The sequence below is a fragment of the Saccopteryx bilineata genome, chromosome 5 (assembly GCF_036850765.1).
Source record: "Saccopteryx bilineata isolate mSacBil1 chromosome 5, mSacBil1_pri_phased_curated, whole genome shotgun sequence".
NCBI lineage: Eukaryota > Metazoa > Chordata > Mammalia > Chiroptera > Emballonuridae > Saccopteryx > Saccopteryx bilineata.
In genome coordinates, this window is record NC_089494.1 from 233,966,384 (window position 1) to 233,986,844 (window position 20,461).

Genomic DNA, 20,461 nt, shown 5'->3' on the forward strand with positions numbered 1-20,461 from the left:
AGGAAAACATCTAAATGACACCACGTTAGTATTGTCATGATGGAACATCTGCAAGGTACACTTGCTAAATTAACTGGAATAGGGCAGATTTTCTGGAGACAGTAAAATGCGGGGACTAACAGTAAAAGTTTTATGGCTCAAGAAACAGGGTTTTAATTCTGGCTCTGTTACTAATTAGTTCCGTCTCCTCAGTTAAATTATTTTAGCCTAATGGTGCTTCTGTTCCCTTATCTAAAAAGTGAGGTTAATACCAATACCTACCTCATTAGATTGCCGTGATGATTAAATGAGTTACTATATGTCTAGCACTTAGGACTGTATTGGGACGTAGCAAGTACTTTATATGTTAGCTAGTAGTAATAGTAATAGTAGTAGTAGTAGTAATAATATTGATAGTAGTAGTAGTAGTAATATTGATAGTAGTATTGGTTGTTTGTTTTTATGCTCTGCCTCCAAGATGCTGTAATTGAAAAGCTTTTCAAATTATGTGTTTGTTTGTTAATGTGATCTCTTACTTTCCCTAAGATACCTCCTAGAAAAATAAAATGTTAAGATCTGAGTCAGCCTGATCAGGCAGTGGCGTAGTGGATAGAGCATCAGACTGGGATGCAGAGGACTCAGGTTCGAGACCCCGAGGTCGCCAGCTTGAGTGTGGGCTCATCTGGCTTGAGCAAAACACTCACCAGCTTGGACCCAAGGTCACTGGCTGGAGCAGGGGTTACTGGATCTGCTGAAGGCCCACAGTCAAGGCACATATGAGAAAGCAATCAATGAACAACTAAGGTGTCACAATGAAAAACTGATGATTGATGCTTCTCATCTCTCTCTGTCTGTCTGTCCCTATCTATCCCTATCTCTGACTCTCTCTCTCTCTCTGTCCCTGTAAAAAAAATAAAATAAAATAAATAAATAAGATCTGAGTCAATGAAAAACAAAAGAATAAGTAGACAATTTATTAAGTTAACTTAGTCCCCATTTAACTCAATTATAATGGCTGAAAGCATAGAAATATGGAAGACAACAAATAGATGAGTATGTTGGCTATGTCATTTTATCTTTCTTCAGTGTATTTGTTGCAGCAATGTTACTTGGTATGCTTTAGTCAATGGGATTAAATTCAGTGAAAATTATATTTTATAAAGTCAAATTATTTCCTTGAAAAAAAATTCTGTAAAACATTTTATTGTGCCAGAATGGAGTAATATAAATTAAATAGTGGCATTATTTTTTGCAAAGACTTGACCTTAACTTCCTGCATTTCCATACTATTCGATTGTCTCTTTCTTTCATTTAATTTCTTTGTATGGTTACTATGAAGTTGTAGAGAATGAGAGGAAAAAACAATTATAAGGTTTTTTAGACTTCCATAGGTATAAAACTTAGATGGATTGACATGCTTTTAAAAAGACTTAAAAGTATTACCTGGCATGAAGAATTGACCCCATTAACAGTGTGCTGTGAAGGGCAGAGATAAGCTATCATAAACTTGGAAGGTCAGCAAGGGAAACTGTGCAACTATAGCCATCATAATAGAATGATTTAGAGTTTGGGTCCCATTAGGAAAGTGCCTGCAGCTCCTAACATGAATATCAGCATGACACGAAGTTTAAAAAAGGGCTTTCAGCCCTGGCTGGTTGGCTCAACGGTAGAGAGTCGGCCTGGCGTGCGGGGGACCCGGGTTCGATTCCCGGCCAGGGCACATAGGAGAAGCGCCTATTTGCTTCTCCACCCCCGCCCCCTCCTTCCTCTCTGTCTCTCTCTTCCCCTCCCGCAGCCAAGGCTCCATTGGAGCAAAGATGGCCCGGACGCTGGGGATGGCTCCTTGGCCTCTGCCCCAGGCGCTAGAGTGGCTCTGGTCGCGGCACAGTGATGCCCCGGAGGGGCAGAGCATCGCCCCCTGGTGGGCAGAGCGTCGCCCCTGGTGGGCATGCCGGGTGGATCCCGGTCGGGCGCATGCGGGAGTCTGTCGCACTGTCTCTCCCTGTTTCCAACTTCAGAAAAATAAAAAAAAAAAAAAAAAAAAGGGCTTTCACTCAAGTACATGTCTAAGTACTTCTCAGTGTTCTCTATCAAACACCTCTTTCTTTTACCATAGTCACATGTCCTAAACTTTATCTCTCTGTTCACATACCATATCACTTCAGTTTTTCCTTTCCCAGTCGTCCTGAGTCCTGTCTTCATTTAACTTATTAATATTTACATAGATTTGTTTTATTAATACATTTATAATTTTGACTCTTCTTAAGTGGCCAAAATATTTGTTTTAATAATAAGAGTAAATATATAATGTGTGTAAAAGAAAGTGTTTATACATATTAATTTATTTTTTCCTTTTTTTGTATTTTTCTGAAACTGGAAACGGGGAGAGACAGACAGACTCCCACATGCGCCCGACCGGGATCCACCCGGCACGCCCACCAGGGGCGATGCTCTGCCCCTCCGGGGCTCGCTCTGCCGCGACCAGAGCCACTCTAGTGCCTGGGGCAGAGGCCAAGGAGCCATCCCCAGCGCCCAGGCCATCTTTGCTCCAATGGAGCCTTGGCTGCAGGAGGGGAAGAGAGAGACAGAGAGGAAGGGGGGGGGGTGGAGAAGCAAATGGGCGCTTCTCCTATGTGCCCTGGCCAGGAATCGAACCCGGGGCCCCTGCACTTCAGGCCGACGCTCTACCGCTGAGCCAGCCGGTCAGGGCCAATTTATTTAATCCTCAAGCAACACTGAACAGATGAGGAGAGTTAGGCATCAAGAGTTGAGATAGCTCTTGCCAATGCTCAGCTAATTTAAGTGGTGGAGTCAAGATCTGAACTCAGTTGGTTTATCTTACAGTCTTTCCTTCTAAACTTTTAGCTTAAACTCTCTTCTAGACCTTCATATTAGTTTTTACTTAAATTCTTTGACACTATAAAGAGATCCAAATGGAATGCTTTATATTAACCTGTATTTTTTAAATAATGTTGGTAGCTTTTTAAATGGCCTACATTATTGCCTAACTACACATGACATAACATCATGATGTGTACTATGTTGTGTGTATGTATGTGTGTGTGTCTGTGTGTGTGTGTGTGAAGAATAAAAAGCTCAAATGACTCAGGTTAGTCATTGTAAACTCCCAATAAACCAAAATAGATCATCGTGTTCTTCTGCTTTCCAAAGCTTGACACTAGTTAACTAAAGAATACATTTTATAAATATTTTCATGGAAAATCAGAAATTCTTTTTAGAATTTGCTACCAGAATGACTGAGAATACCTTGATGTGATCAATTACTATAAATTTTCTAAGTAGCCCATGTTGGTTAAAAGTGCTGGCACTGAAATAAAGAATACCACCATTTACAAAAATATATGTCCTTAAGCAAGTGGCTTCACTTGTCTCAGGCTCAATTTCCTATTCTGTTAATTGGCAAATGTCATTGTACTTAATTCATAGAGCATTTGTTCAGAATAAAATATAGTGATACATGTAAAATATAGCAAGAACCAAGTACTTGTTAACTATTAGTTGACATTGTTAACTTTAGCCAACTGAGGCCACCAGTTTCCTGACTCACAGGAAAGGGCTCACTCTTTGGTATCAGAAATTAGTTGTGCTCTTTTCCCCATTGTCGCCCATTTTTGTTCAATAATAGATGGCGATGACCAACCTCTTCACTATCAACAATATGCAATTTTAGTTTAATTCTTTAGACTGATATCTCAGGCTTCAGATTTCTCAAGAAAAGAAAACAAAATAAAAAAAGAAAAGAAAACACTGTTAACAATCAATGTACTATTTTAAGGTAAGCCTCAGTAATGTGTTACTTAATTTCTCAAGTTCATTTGAATATCATTAAATTTATTTTTTTTTCATAAAATGGTTAGAAAAAATGTTGATATTACATTTATTTATAGTATTATTATATTTTTATACATGTATATTCAACTCAAAACACATTTAATAGATTAAAGAATAACTAATAAAAACACTGCCTACGAAGCTATTAAATGACACTTCTCTTGGTTTGAATGACAAACTATTTGAAGTACTCATTAACCCAAAATTTTTTAGGTCTGTATGTGAAATGTAGACCTGGATTTGGGAATGTTTGTAATGCTAAACCACAGAGGACAAGCCGCTCTAAGCACTCATCTGCTCCAAATATTTATATATTGCTCACAAACATTAGGGGATATTTTGTTACTTCATATTCACTTTGAAATATCCCCTAATGTTTGTGAGCAGTATATTTGCATGAATATATCTAATGGTCTAAGGCTGTGTCTCTCTCTAACAAGCCCCTGAACCAGAGTGGCCTGTTTTCAGCCTACCACAGACCAATGACATCACACTTTAAGGACTTACCACATATCCCATCAGTACCTCCAACAGTCTTGTCCAATACTTAGGCTTGCAAAAATTTCTAAGCACCTAACCTTCCTCTAATTAGAAAAGAACATTTAAAAGTTTAATCTTTGGCTACATCTCTGATTTTTAAAGCCCTAAGTTGTAGAATAGTATAGCTATTTTTATGCATTGGTTATTTTGCAAAATTTAATTAACAACCCTTTGATGTTTAAAGAATTTGAAGACTCAATTGGACTAGGATCTAAAAGATCACCCTCTTTGCATACTCCTTAATCTATTTACTGAAGGTCCAAAGCTTCCTTTCCCTTTGTGCACCCTTCAGTGAATCTTTTCACCCTTCCATAGGATCAATTACTACAGAAGAACAGAAAGATTCACTCATCACCTAGTGGGCATCAAGTGAAGATGTTATGAATAGTATTTGTTGTGTGTTCTGAGATAACAGCCAGTATATGTTATAGTTCTCCCACATCCAAAATTCATGATTTCAAGATCCACAGGGAGGGGGGCAGTAAAAGTGGTCCCTCTTACTACTGTCCTTCTTTACTTACTAGCAAAACCTTTTTTGACTTTCTTGTACCTTTTGGTATTAATGTTACAACCTAGACACAAGGAGATATATGTCAGGAAGGTAAGAACTCCTTTTAGTACCGCCATGTCTAATGCTTAAAGCACCTGGAGTATTTTAATGACTTCACCCAGTAAGGGACATCAGAGCTCAGAAACCTCCAGAAGGAAAACTCAGTGCTCACTGCAGGTAAAGTATCACGATCAGCTGAAGTGTGAAAAAGGATAAAAGGGAACATTGAACCATTAGTGAAATTATGAAATCTAAGTACCGGTTGCATATCAATTTCAGAAACAGAAAGTGTAACAACTTCTTAATCCCTTTCTAGTTTTGTCATTTATTTATTTGATCCATTTTTCTTTCTTTCTTTTGCCCCTATTGTGTTCTACTGCTTTCTATATATGGTGTAGTAGTGATGGTTACTAATTCAGAGATTATAGATATCAAAGTAGGATTGTGATGGAACTAGCAAAATCAGAACTAGAACCAATTACAGTAATTAGACACTGGCATGTGCAATTTGGGGAAAAATGGGGATGTTTATTTTTTAGTTAATGATGGCTGCTTAGTGTGAGTGAGGTCATTATTTACTTTTAGAGGTTAAAGAGTGGTGGAAGGTGTGTGATGATGGTAGGAAGGTAGGGAGTTGTTGCCATGAACATGTGTGACCCCTTAACATCTATGAACATCTTTCTTATTTTTCAATCATTTCTTACACTATGTGTTCCATCTTTCTATGGTGGGAATCAGAAAACTTGCTTTCTTTGCCTTCCTGGAAAGTGTCAGCACAATAAGCACCTGAACAAACTGTAATGTGATACAAGGTCATGGATATGTGAGGAATCCCTGTATTAGAGTAGGTATGTCAACACAAGCACAAAATATCAGACAGACAGATGAAGATGAGGTACCCAGCTCTGCCTTTCTGCACGACAGCTGTGGCCCCAGAGCCAAGTGTGCAGGATGGACAGCCTGGGCAAGCTACTGTGTGGGTGCCCATCAGTAAAAGCTGGTTTTATTGCTAAAATATCCTCAAAATGAATTTGAGGAGTCTGGTTGCTACTTTGAAGCCTGACTCTCTGACCCATCCAGAGACTCTGCACTCTACCCGATGTTCTTTACTACAATTCCATTTTCCTAGTAAGATACATCCTTATTCTATAGTGTGAAAATAAAATTATCTATCAAAACTTTGCACAATAAAATAAAATTGAAATATATTAAAATAAAAAGCACAAGCTATTTCAACTTTTTAGCTCCAGAAAGGAAGTCCAGGAGATGAATCAAATAACAGCCAATGACCATATTTAATAACTATTACTGTCTTCTTTATAATCGCTATTCATTCTAGAATAGAAAAAAAATTACAGGTATAAGAAAAATTTTTTTTTCAATTTTATTAACAGAGGGTTGATGGCAATTACTCAAGGAAATAGTGTTGTGCCACTCAATCCATAGAATAACTTTAATAATCAAGAAAGAAGAGTAGAAACCTATAAAGAATAAATATAGAGATCAATGAAAAGGTCACTGAGCAAAAAAAGATGTAATGTGGGCAGAGCAAGTCCTTTCATAGTGAGAGTTATTGAGTGATCCAGCAAATGAAAAAGCAGTGATATAGTGCTCTTTTAGGTCAGCCGGAGGATTTGTTATTGATGCTGCAAATGTCTTGCTTCACCCATAAATATAAATATTTAACAAGGTCAGGACTTTTTCTCTTTGATTTAGTGGTGGAGGATAAAACTAATTACATATAACTAAAACAAAAAAATTTTTTTTCACAATAGAGCTTTTTTTTTTTTTAATCAAAGAGCATCAGAGTGGATGGGAATCTGACATGACAGAAAGGTTTCAAAATCAATGAGAAAAAACAAATTTGTCTCTCTCTTTTTTTTTTTTTTTATTTTTTATAATTTTATTTTTTTAATGGGGTGACATCAATAAATCAGGATACATATATTCAAAGATAACAAGTCCAGGTTATCTTGTCGTTCAATTATGTTGCATACCCACCACCCAAAGTCAGATTGTCCTCTGTCACCTTCTATCTTGTTTTCTTTGTGCCCCTCCCACCCCCTATCCCTCTCCCATTCCTCCCTACCCCCCCGTAACCACCACACTCTTATCAATGTCTCTTAGTTTCACTATTATGTCCCACCTACGTATGGAATAATACAGTTCCTGTTTTTTTCTGATTTACTTATTTCGCTTCGTATCATGTTATCAAGATCCCACCATTTTGCTGTAAATGTTCCGATGTCATCATTTCTTATGGCTGAGTAGTATTCCATAGTGTATATGTGCCACATCTTCTTTATCCAGTCATCTATTGATGGGCTTTTTGGTTGTTTCCATGTCCTGGCCACTGTGAACAATGCTGCAATAAACATGGGGCTGCATGTGTCTTTACGTATCAATGTTTCTGAGTTTTGGGGATATATACCCAGTAGAGGGATTGCTGGGTCATAAGGTAGTTCTATTTTCAGTTTTTTGAGGAACCACCATACTTTATTCCATAATGGTTGTACTACTTTACATTCCCACCAACAGTGTATGAGGGTTCCTTTTTCTCCACAGCCTCTCCAACATTTGCTATTACCTGACTTGCTAATAACAGCTAATCGAACAGGTGTGAGGTGGTATCTCATTGCCGTTTTGATTTGCATTTCTCTAATAGCTAAAGAAGATGAGCATCTTTTCATATATCTGTTGGCCATTTGTATTTCTTCCTGGGAGAAGTGTCTATTCATATCCTCTTCCCATTTTTTTATTGGATTGTTTGTTTGTTTGTTGTTGAGTTTTATGAGTTCTTTGTATATTTTGGATATTAGGCCCTTATCTGAGCTGTTGTTTGAAAATATCATTTCCCATTTAGTTGGCTTTCTGTTTATTTTGTTATCAGTTTCCCTTGCTGAGCAAAAACTTCTTAGTCTGATGTAGTCCCATTCATTAAATTTTGCCTTCACTTCTCTTGCCATTGGAGTCAAATTCATAAAATGCTCTTTAAAACCCAGGTCCATGAGTTGAGTACCTATGTCTTCTTCTATGTACTTAATTGTTTCAGGTCTTATGTTTAGATCTTTGATCCATTTTGAGTTAATTTTTGTACAGGGGGAGAGACTGTAGTCCAGTTTCATTCTTTTGCATGTGGCTTTCCAGTTTTCCCAGCACCATTTATTGAAGAGGCTTTCTTTTCTCCATTGTGTGTTGTTGGCCCCTTTATCAAAAATTATTTGACTATATATATGTGGTTTTATTTCTGGACTTTCTATTCTGTTCCATTGGTCTGAGTGTCTATTTTTCTGCCAATACCATGCTGTTTTGATTGTCGTGGCCCTATAATAGAGTTTGAAGTCAGGTATTGTTATGCCCCCAGCTTCATTCTTTTTCTTTAGGATCGCTTTGGCTATTCGGGGTTTTTTATAGTTCCATATAAATCTGATGATTTTTTGCTCTATTTCTTTAAAAAATGTCATTGGAAGTTTGATGGGAATTGCATTAAATTTGTATATTGCTTTGGGTAATATAGCCATCTTGATTATATTTATTCTTCCTAGCCAAGAACAAGGTATATTCTTCCATCTCATTATATCTTTTTCGATTTCCCTTAACAATGGTTTATAGTTTTCATTATATAAGTCCTTTACATTCTTTGTTATGTTTATTCCTAAGTATTTTATTTTTTTTGTTGCAATCATGAAGGGGATTATTCTTTTGAGTTCCTTCTCAGTTGTTTCATTGTTGGCATATAGAAAGGCTATTGACTTCTGTATGTTAATTTTGTATCCTGCGACCTTACTGTATTGGCTTATTGTTTCTAGTAGTCTTTTTGTGGATTCTTTGGGGTTTTCGATGTATAGGATCATATCATCTGCAAAAAGTGATACCTTTACTTCTCCTTTTCCGATATGGATGCCTTTTATTTCTTTGTCTTGTCTGATTGCTCTGGCTAGAACCTCTAGTACCACATTAAATAAGAGTGGAGAGAGTGGACAACACTGTCTTGTTCCTGATTTAAGGGGGAAAGCCTTCAGTTTAGTGCCATTTAATATGATGTTAGCTGATGGTTTATCATATATGGCCTTTATCATGTTGAGATATTTTCCTTCTATACCCATTTTGTTGAGAGTCTTAAACATAAAATTGTGTTGTATTTTATCGAAAGCCTTTTCTGCATCTATTGATAAGATCATGTGGTTTTTGTTCTTTGTTTTGTTGATATGGTGTATTACATTAACCGTTTTACGTATGTTGAACCATCCTTGAGATTCTGGGATGAATCCCACTTGATCATGATGTATTATTTTTTTAATATGTTGTTGTATTCGATTTGCTAGTATTTTGTTTAGTATTTTAGCATCTGTATTCATTAGAGATATTGGTCTGTAGTTTTCTTTTTTTGTGCCATCCTTGCCTGGTTTTGGTATGAGGGTTATGTTGGCCTCATAAAATGTGTTTGGAAGTATTGCTTCTTCTTCAATTTTTTGGAAGACTTTGAGTAGAATAGGAACCAAGTCTTCTTTGAATGTTTGATAAAATTCGCTGGTATAGCCGTCAGGGCCTGGACTTTTATTTTTGGGGAGGTTTTTAATGGTTTTTTCTATTTCTTCTCTACTGATAGGTCTGTTTAGGCTTTCTGCTTCTTCTTGACTCAGTCTAGGAAGGTTGTATTTTTCTAGAAATTTATCCATTTCTTCTAGGTTGTTGAATTTAGTGGCATAAAGTTTTTCATAGTATTCTACAATAATTCTTTGTATATCTACGGTGTCCGTGGTGATTTCTCCTCTTTCATTTTGGATTTTGTTTATATGAGTTCTTTCTCTTTTTTCCTTGGTAAGTCTTGCCATGGGTTTGTCAATTTTGTTGATCTTTTCAAAGAACCAGCTCCTTGTTCTATTAATTTTTTCTATAGTTTTTCTGTTCTCTAATTCATTTATTTCTGCTCTGATTTTTATTATCTCCTTTCTTCGGCTGGTTTTGGGTTGTCTTTGTTCTTCTTTTTCTAGTTCCTTAAGGTGGGAAGTTAAGTGGTTCACTTGGGCTCTCTCTTGTTTGTTCATATAGGCCTGAAGCGATATGAACTTCCCTCTTATCACTGCTTTTGCTGCATCCCATAGATTCTGATATGTCGTATTGTCATTTTCATTAGTCTGTATATATCTTTTGATCTCTGCACTTATTTCTTCTTTGACCCATTCATTTTTTAAAAGTATGTTGTTTAGTTTCCACATTTTTGTGGGATTTTTTTCCTCTTTTTTGCAGTTGAATTCTAGTTTCAAGGCTTTATGATCAGAAAATATGCTTGGTACAACTTCAATTTTTCTGAATTTGCTGATATTGTTTTTGTGGCCCAACATATGGTCAATTCTTGAGAATGATCCATGTACACTGGAGAAAAATGTATACTCAGTCACTTTGGGATGAAATGTCCTGTAGATGTCTATCATATCCAGGTGCTCTAGTGTTTTGTTTAAGGCCACTATGTCTTTGTTGATTCTCTGTTTGGATGACCGATCTAGAGCCGTCAGCGGTGTATTGAGGTCTCCAAGTATGATTGTATTTTTGTCAGTTTTTGTTTTAAGATCAATAAGTAGCTGTCTTATATATTTTGGTGCTCCTTGGTTTGGTGCATATATATTAAGAATTGTTATGTCTTCTTGATTCAGTGTCCCCTTAGCCATTATGAAATGGCCATTTTTGTCTCTAAGTACTTTTCCTGTCTTGTAGTCAGCATTATCCGATATGAGTATTGCTACACCTGCTTTTTTTTGGATGTTATTTGCTTGGAGTATTGTTTTCCAGCCTTTCACTTTGAATTTGTTTTTATCCTTGTTACTTAGATGAGTTTCCTGTAGGCAGCATACAGTTGGATTTTCTTTTTTAATCCATTCTGCTACTCTGTGCCTTTTTATTGGTGAGTTTAATCCATTTACATTTAGTGTAATTATTGATACTTGTGAGTTCCCTATTGCCATTTTATATCTTGCTTTCTGTTAGTTTTGTGTCTTGTTTGATCCTTCTCTTTCGTTTTTCTATCTTTTGTTTTTATTTGGTTGTATTCCATACATCTTTCCTCTGTTGCTATCTTTTTTATCTCATGTGCTTCTGTGGTGGTTTTTTCAATGGTGGTTACCTTTGAGTAATGAAAAGGGTCCCTACCCTGTTCATTGTAGCGAACTATTTTGTGAGTACTTTTGCACTCCATCGTCCTTTGCTACTGTTAATCTCCGTCTTCTCCCCCTCTTTCTTTTTGTTGTTGTCACAGTTTAAATTTGGTTTTATTGTGTTCTTCTTGGAGCTTTTACTAGTGGCTCTGTTTTTTTTTTTGTTCTTTGTATCTGATTGGAGAACCCCCTTTAGTAATTCCTGGAGTGGGGGTTTTCTGATGATAAATTCCCTCATCTTTTCTGTATCTGTGAATGTTTTTATTTCTCCTTCGTATTTGAAGGATAGCTTTGATGGGTATAGTATTCGTGGCTGAAAGTTCCTCTCTTTCAGGACTTTAAATATTGGGGTCCACTCTCTTCTAGCTTGTAGAGTTTCTGCTGAGAAATCTGATGATAATCTAATGGGCCTTCCTTTATATGTTGTATTCTTCTTTTCCCTGGCTGCCTTGAGAATTTTTTCTTTGCTGTTGGTTTGTGTCAATTTCATTATGATATGCCTTGGAGTAGGTTTGTTGGGGTTAAGAAAACTTGGAGTTCTGTTTGCTTCTTGAACTTGAGGCTTTAGTTCTCTCCACAGGCTTGGGAAGTTCTCATCAATTATTTGTTTAAGTATGTTCTCCATTCCATTTTCTCTCTCTTCTCCCTCTGATATACCTATTATTCTTATGTTATTCTTTTTGATGGAGTCAGATAATTCTTGTAGGGCTATCTCATTTTTTTTAATTTTTGAGTCTCTTTCTTCTTCTCTCTGTTGTGCCTCAAGTTGCTTGTCTTTTATTTCACTAATCCTCTCTTCTATCTGACCTGTTCTATTAGCTAAGCTTGTTACTTCGTTTTTCAGCTCGTGAATTGAGTTTTTCATCTCTGTTTGATTTGTTTTTATAGTTTCAATTTCCTTGGACATATATTCTTTGTGTTCATTGAGTTGTTTTCTGAGATCCCTATATTGCCTTTCTGTGTTTTCTTGTATATCTCGGAGGATTTTTAGGATTTCTATCTTGAATTCTCTGTCATTTAGCTCCAAGGTTTCCAATATATTAAATTTTTTCTCCATAGATTTTTCCTCATCTAGCTGTGTTACCTCTCTTTCTTTTGTGTCCATGATATTCAATTTTCTCTTCCTTAATGGCATCTGAGGGTGGTTTTGTTGATAGTATTAATGAGATTTAATAAAGAATAAAAAGTTAAAAAAAATAAAAAATAACAAATCGAAAAGAGTTGTTTTTTTTTAAAAAAAATTAATAATGAAATAAAGAAAAATAAAATAAAATAAAAATTTTTTAAAAAAGGAAATTATTCCCCCCCTCTTTTTTTCCTCTCCTCTCCTCTCCCCTCTTTCTTGAGAAAATCTTGTGGTGGACTGTGAGTTATAACAAACAATGCCTGTGATGGAGGGCCTGAATTGGGGAAAAGTAATAAAGGGGCAAAAAAGAGAGAAAGAAAAAAAAAAAAAAAAAAAAAAAAGGAAAAAAAAAAAAAGAAAAAAAATAGAGTGTATGGACCCACAAAAAGCAAATAAGGAAAAAATTTGGGTCAAGAATAAAATGATTTACTTTTAGGTGTTGGTTTTCTAAGAGTTATGATGAGAGGAATAAGAGGAAAATGGAAAAATGGGGGGACATATTAAAAACTTACTATTGTATTTAGTGGAACAAGAACTAGATAATATGGAGAGCCAGGGATAGGAGCACTGCTAGTGAGTTAAAAAGGTGAAGTAAAAACCCCCCAAAATGCCACAAACATAGGTTTGAGTCCCAGATAAGATAATTTGTTTGTTATTGAGGTTTGAATGAGAGGAGATGTAAAGGAGAAAGGAAGAAACTAATATAGAGGGAGAAAAGAAAGAGAGAGAGAGAGAAAAAAAGAGGGAACTACTAAAAGAAGAAAAAAGAAAGGAGAGAGAGAGAGAGAGAGTTAAGGGTTTTGGAGTGCAACCCTCATAGAGAGAAAGGAAGAGAAGAGAAATGATAATGGGAGATGTAACACTTATGGGTAGTGTAGTTCAAGGAGAGGAGAGAGTAAGACCGGTAGAGAGTTAATCGGCCAAATTGGAGGAGGAAAAAAAAGTCTCAAGAATGAAGATAAGAGAAACAAACGAACAAATATAATAAAATGGGATAGGTTATAAAGTCTGCAGATTATTCTTGATTTTGAGAGGTTATCTTCTTGCTTTTTCTTTTCTCTCCCTCTTCCTGGTCGGTGACTCTGTACCCCGGGTTCTGCCCCTTTGGCATGCTCAGGTAGAGGTTTGCAGTTGATAAGTCTCTATGGCAATGTCATGTATTGTGCTTTATTCTCGTTGGGAGTCGAGTCTCATTAGCATTTATAGGCTCCAACAGTGAGAGAGTCTGTGTTCCTGGAGCCTTTCTCCTAGTCTTTCCTTCCTCAATTAGTAGCCTGATAGTCCAGGTATGGGGTTGCTGCTGCCTCTGCCTGGATAGTAAGAGGCTCAAATTGCTGGCAACTCCCCACTCTATTTCCACTCAGCACAGGGCTCTGGGTAAGGCTCAGTCAGTCAGAGCTGCTAGCATAATCAGGCGGGCTTTCCGCACACTCAAAGACCTCTGGCTCTGCCACTCTATCCGGTAACACAAGCGGGCGCCCACTTCCGGGGCGCTTGGAGGAAACTCTCACTCACTGTCTGCAACCAGGATATCCGGCCAGCAGTCTCACGCTCTGAGTGAAACCCCCAACCGCAGGGAAAAGTTGCAGCGTTGGAATTGAGTCTCGCTCCGTCCCCGTGCGCGGCTTTTGCAAGGCGCTGGGGCGGCCCGAGATTCCGCTTTGGCCCACACAAAGGCCCCTGACTCTGCCCCTCTGTGCGATAACACGGGCGCGCACTGCCGAGGCACTCGGAGGAATTGCTCACTCCTTATCTGCGCGCGCACACCAGGATATGAGGCCGGCCGCAGTTCCCTCTGAGTGAAACAGCCTCCAGCACGGAAAATCTCCACCGTTGGGATTAGTTCTCACTCCCTCCCGTGCGTGGCTTTCCCAGGGCGCTGGGGCTGCCCAGAGACTCTGCCCTCAGCCCACAGAAAGGCCTCTGACCCTGCCTCTCCGTGGGGCAACACGGGCACCCACTTCCGCGGCTTAGGAAGAAATCTCTCTTCCACTAACTGCGCACCGACCAGGAGACCGGGTAAAATGGCCGCTCCGCTTGTCTTTCTTTGTTTGGGTTTGGCGCGAGTGTTAGCTTGTATTGCCCGGGTTGCCACAGGATCAGATTTTCCTCGGCTTGGATCTCTGAGCCACAGCCTGGTTCGGCCGTTTTTGCTGCGGTGGCCTGGATCTATTCACCCCCTTTGCCCGCCTCAGTTTCTATATTCACAGTTACCAGAGAGAGCCGCCCTGTTTAGGTTAGTGAGGAAGGCGGAGCATTTCTTACTCCCTATTTCCTTCGGGGTTTGGTTATATATTTAGCCAATTTTTCACTCAATCATACCTTTGGGTGTATTGCGAAGAATCTGGAAGCTCCAAGTATAGGTTTTTCTGTTTCTGGTTGAAGATCTTGTTGAGTTTTGGGGGAGATTTATCGGTATCGCTTCCTACTCCGCCATTACTCTGACGTCTCTCTCTTTTTTTTAAAATAACATTTTGGTTAAGTTCAACTTGAACGAAAACAAAATGTCAGTTTCAGAACCAGTTCTTAGTCACTCACTGACTCACTCACCAAACATTTATTCAATGCAAAGTACATATTTTCCTGGTAGAAAGCATAGCTCTGATGCTTAAAAACGAATGAGTTCCTTTCTGTTCTCAAATAGCTACAATTAAGGGAGAAAATATAAAGCCCAGCAGTGAATTTAGAGGCACACTGAAATACTGCAGCAGAGCAATGTATTAGATAGTGTGAGGAACCCAGAGGACACGGCTGCCGGAATGAGGCTGGCTGGGTGGCGACCAGTGAGGACAGCAGAGCTACAGCAGCTTGTGGGTTCTTCTCCTCTCATGATCTGTCTCTTTCTGTTAGCAAATAAAGAGTTAACAAAACGGAAGGAATGCTAAAAGAAATTGATCAAATTAAATTAGAACTAAGAATGCATTACAATGTAGAATATGTAATAAAGTATTATTGAAATTAGAATGTATTGTATTATAAAATTAGCATTTGTGGCAAGATGAGAACCAATGTATTATTAAATGAATGATATTCAACAACTGCTAAACACTTGAGAAAATCTTTATATTTCTCTCTCTCTTTTTTTTTTTTTTACAGGGACCGAGAGAGAGTCAGAGAGAGGGATAGATAGGGACAGACAGACAGGAACGGAAAGAAATGAGAAGCATCAATCATCAGTTTTTGTTGCAACACCTTAGTTGTTCATTGATTGCTTTCTCATATGTGCCTTGACTGTGGGCCTTCAGCAGACCGAGTAACCCCTTGTTCGAGCCAGTGACCTTGAGTCCAAGCTGGTGAGCTTTTTCCTCAAGCCAGATGAGCCCACGCTCAAGCTGGTGACCTCGGGGTCTCGAACTGGATGGGTCTTCCGCATCCCAGTCCGACGTTCTATCCACTGCACCACCCCCTGGTCAGGCGGGAAAATCTTTATATTTCTAAAAGCTGTCATGCACTAAATATATTACATAAACTAAAATGTTAAAGCTTTATTTAGAGAAACAAGAGGAATGGGGTAAGCTAGGGAGGTGAAATAATGAAGTCTCCTCTTTGATTTATCATAGCAACAAAAATTAAAGTGTACATTGTATTGTACTCTTCTTTTTCCTGTACTTGTTGAGCTTGACAGATCAAATAAGCTAACATTAATGTTACATAATATTTACAACTATTAAAAATACAATTTTTGTTCAACTAAATTGAATTATGGTTCTGGCAAATGTCTGATTTCAACAGAAATTATATTCATGTAGTATGCTTTGTGGTTTTGTAGTATGTGAACTTGAAGATAATTTCCAGTATCTTTAGACTGTTTAAAATACAAGACTGCCATAAAGTCAATGAATCAATAATCATTGAATTCTTGGTTAATTTCTATAAAAAATACATACTGGATCATTTATTATTAAGTGTAATTTTGAGTGTACATACTTCTGGTTCCTTATTTTACATATGATACAGACAGGCTTTCGTAGGTCTTGTTTATGCATGTTTTGTCTTTGTTATTATAAGAAGGTGTAAAAGGGATCTGAACAACTACATACATGTTGTCTGTATTTGTGAGCTCTACTCATCTGCAATCTGTCATCTATTTCAGTATGACAGACAGATCTCAATTTTCCACTCTCCAGATTTCTCAGTAAAGTAGAAGTCAGCTCTTCTGATTGAATTTATAATTAATATAAGTGACAGAAACTATGCTAGGAGCAATGCTAACAGAGAAACACAAACATTTCATCTTAAGGCAAAAGGTTTTCCATACCTGATGGTCCCCAGAACTTCTTATGCTCTGAAACTTAGTGAGGATCTTAAGGAGTTGTTGTTTTCTAAAATGAGGATGGTGAATATTGGTCTTTATTACATTAAAAATTAAAACTAAGAAAACTTTAATATGTACCTTTATTTACTCATTAAAAACAGTCACATTGATTCATTGTGTAACATAAAACATTATTATCAAAATAGTTTTTACTTTATTAACCAGCTGAGCAAGGATCACCGTCCTATACTGTCAATTTGTTCTAGAATATGGAAGATCACAATTAAGAACAAAACTTGTAAGTGGAATTTTATTGTATTTATCCATAATACCTGAGTCTGACAAGAAGTCATTAATGTGTTAAAATGTTCTCAAAGTTTGATAGATTTTGAAGTTCTTGTTATCTTTTTTTTTTTTTTTATAATTTTATTTTTTTAATGGGGTGACATCAATAAATCAGGATACATATATTCAAAGATAACAAGTCCAGGTTATCTTGTCGTTCAATTATGTTGCATACCCATCACCCAAAGTCAGATTGTCCTCCGTCACCCTCTATCTTGTTCTCTCTGTGCCCCTCCCCCTCCCCCTTTCCCTCTCCCATTCCCCCTCCCCCCTGTAACCACCACACTCTTATCAATGTCTCTTAGTTTCACTATTATGTCCCACCTACGTATGGAATAATACAGTTCCTGTTTTTTTCTGATTTACTTATTTCGCTTCATATCATGTTATCAAGATCCCACCATTTTGCTGTAAATGTTCCGATGTCATCATTTCTTATGGCTGAGTAGTATTCCATAGTGTATATGTGCCACATCTTCTTTATCCAGTCATCTATTGATGGGCTTTTTGGTTGTTTCCATGTCCTGGCCACTGTGAACAATGCTGCAATAAACATGGGGCTGCATGTGTCTTTACGTATCAATGTTTCTGAGTTTTGCGGATATATACCCAGTAGAGGAATTGCTGGGTCATAAGGTAGTTCTATTTTCAGTTTTTTGAGGAACCACCATACTTTCTTCCATAATGGTTGTACTACTTTACATTCCCACCAACAGTGGATGAAGTTCTTGTTATCTTAGTTTACCAATTAATGCCTTTACCGACAATATGGAAGGCCTTCTGTTTTGAATGAATTTTGATTGCTATTGGCCATTGTGTGTGGGATCACTTCTCAGGCTGATATACCATGATCAAGTATGATTTATTCCAGGGATGCAAGGTTGGTACAACATCTGCAAATCAATAAACATGAGACACCACATAAACTAAACTAAGGATAAAAATCACATGATCATATTAATAGCTGTAGAAAAAGCATTTGATAAAATCCAGTATCTATTTATATTAAAAAGTCAGCAAAGTGGAAACAACAGAACATACTTCAACATAATAAATTTAACTGAGGTAACTTTTTCCAATAGAATATCTTGAGCTATAATATATCTGTTGGAATGAAAATATTCAGACAAATCTTTATCTACTATTTGATTTCTTGCGTATATTTTTTAATAGTATAAAAAAACTACTCAACTTTTTACATTGCAAAGTTCTATAATCAAAATCAAAATATTAATTGTTTGATCAATACAACAAATTTTAAAATTCAATTGCCATTGCTAAATGGTTCAGGAGCTCCACACATAAATATCTGTCTTTTTTTTTTAATCCAAAATTGATTATTTTACTACATCTCGATTTGTGAAGCTTCAAAATATTGTCTAAGAGTCAGCTGGATTTTCCTCCCCATCCATGAGAAGTAAATTATTTTGAGTGAAAAGAAATACCTTCAACAATCATACATAATTTGTATTATGTCTCAAAAGAGAGAAAAAGAGTTTGTCTAAGGTGTCTCTGGTGTGAAATCTGAATACTCTTGCTACCGACACTGGTGGGAAAATGTACAAGAGAGTCACTATTGTTCCTGTCTCTCATCCTACACTGCTGCAGGCTCCCACAGGCAGCACGTTGCCTCCTACCCCAGTCAACAAACATTAGTCTCGTGCCTGTTCATTTATTTTTTGATGCTCTTCTATAACAGTTCAAAGGCTGTGTATCCAATACAATTTCCACTTCAAATGATAAATTCCAACACAGTGATGCTGTGAAGCTTATCCAAAATAATACAGAAATACACCATAAATAGATCCTGAAATTAAATAAATATCATTAAAATGAATTGATTATTCAGGTAATTCTTTTTGTACATCTCTTGATGTAAAAAAATCTACTAAGGATTCAATTGTAGCTTTAAATCAGGGAGCTAGAACTTGTGTATAAATTAGATCTAGTCACACTTTTTCACATACGCTATTACTTTGAATAGCGGAGACCTAAATAGGTGCATCAGAGTCCTGTGTTCGGGGTATTTTTGTTTTATTATTTTAATCTGCTAAGAAACTAAAAGAAAGAACATAAAAAATAATGACATCACAAGCATGAATGTCGAATGCCTGCCCAGATGAAAAGTCTGGAATAAGAATACTAATACTCTAGAACAGGGGTCCCCAAAATACGGCCCGCGGGCGCAGGCCGCACGCGGCCCCCTGAGGCCATTTATCCGGCCCCACCGCACTTCCGGAAGGGGCACCTCTTTCACTGGTGGTCAGTGAGAGGAGCATAGTTCCCATTGAAATACTGGTCAGTTTGTTGATTTAAATTTACTTGTTCTTTATTTTAAATATTGTATTTGTTCCCATTTTTTTTTTTTTACTTTAAAATAAGATATGTGCAGTGTGCATAGGGATTTGTTCATAGTTTTTTTTGTAGTCCGGCCCTCCAATGGTCTGAGGGACAGTGAACTGGCCCCCCATGTAAAAAGTTTGGGGACCCCTGCTCTAGAAACTTCAGTGAGTAGCAAGAACTTATTGATAATAGTATTGATAGTCAGTTAAGGGAGGAGAGGGAAATTTAGTTGTCAGGGAGGATGCTGCAAAAAACACTGCTGATGTTCTCAGTGATAACATTGACTGCTCCCCCTTCTCAGGAGAAAAACTACATTAGATAAAGGACCACACTGATGCTAAATTGGATTTATTTAGAAAGAAACAAACTTTACAGGCCATATGGGGAAAACTAACAGAACGAAACAATTGATCTCTGACTGAGAGTTGGAAAATGACAGCATAGAAATGCCTACACAGATTTGTGGACCTGAAGAAGCAGCTCTCTTGGGGCCGTCCTTCAACTGAATCAGTGGTGGTGAAAATGCGCACTTGAATTCTGGGAAGACAGAACAGAGTCTGAGAAAACAACGCTGAGAGAAGATTGCACTCTTGCATGACAAAGTAACAGAAAAAATATGCACTTTGGAATTTTATTCTTTAACAAGAATAGAACAAATCAGGCACTGGAAGACTGATAACCCTTCTGACATAAAAAAATATATATATATAAATTTTGAATCATACAAAGCCTAGCACAAATATGTTAATAAAAAAAATCCCCTTGCAGCCCCGGCCGGTTGGCTCAGCGGTAGAGCGTCAGCCTGGCGTGCGGGGGACCCGGGTTCAATTCCCGGCCAGGGCACATAGGAGAAGCGCCCATTTGCTTCTCCACCCCCACCCTTCTTCTCTATCTCTCTCTTCCCCTCCCGCAGCCAAGGCTCCATTGGAGCAAAAGATGGCCCAGGCGCTGGGGATGGCTCCTTGGCCTCTGCCCCAGGCGCTAGAGTAGCTCTGGTCGCAGCAGAGCGACCCCCCGGAGGGGCAGAGCATCGCCCCCTGGTGGGCAGAGCATCGCCCCTGGTGGGCGTGCTGGGTGGATCCCGGTCGGGCGCATGCGGGAGTCTGTCTGACTGTCTCTCCCCGTTTCCAGCTTCAGAAAAAAAAAAATCCCCTTGCAACAGATTTCTATTTGAAATCTTATATGGTCTAAAACACTAAAAGAAGAATTTTCTATTTTATGTTTCTAGTGAGCCTATAAATATTCCGGTTTTCTATAAAATTACTTTGGTCTTTGCATTGTGTTAACATGCTTTGAAGAATAGAAAACTATACATTAGA

At 37.7% G+C, this 20,461-nt stretch overlaps 1 non-coding gene across 1 annotated transcript; it reads right to left on the reverse strand.

Moving 5' to 3' along the window:
* Positions 1 to 2,613: 2,613 nt before the first annotated feature.
* TRNAF-GAA (transfer RNA phenylalanine (anticodon GAA)) lies at positions 2,614 to 2,689 on the reverse strand. The gene has a single exon. It is a non-coding gene; the product is annotated as a tRNA-Phe (tRNA).
* Positions 2,690 to 20,461: the final 17,772 nt, after the last annotated feature.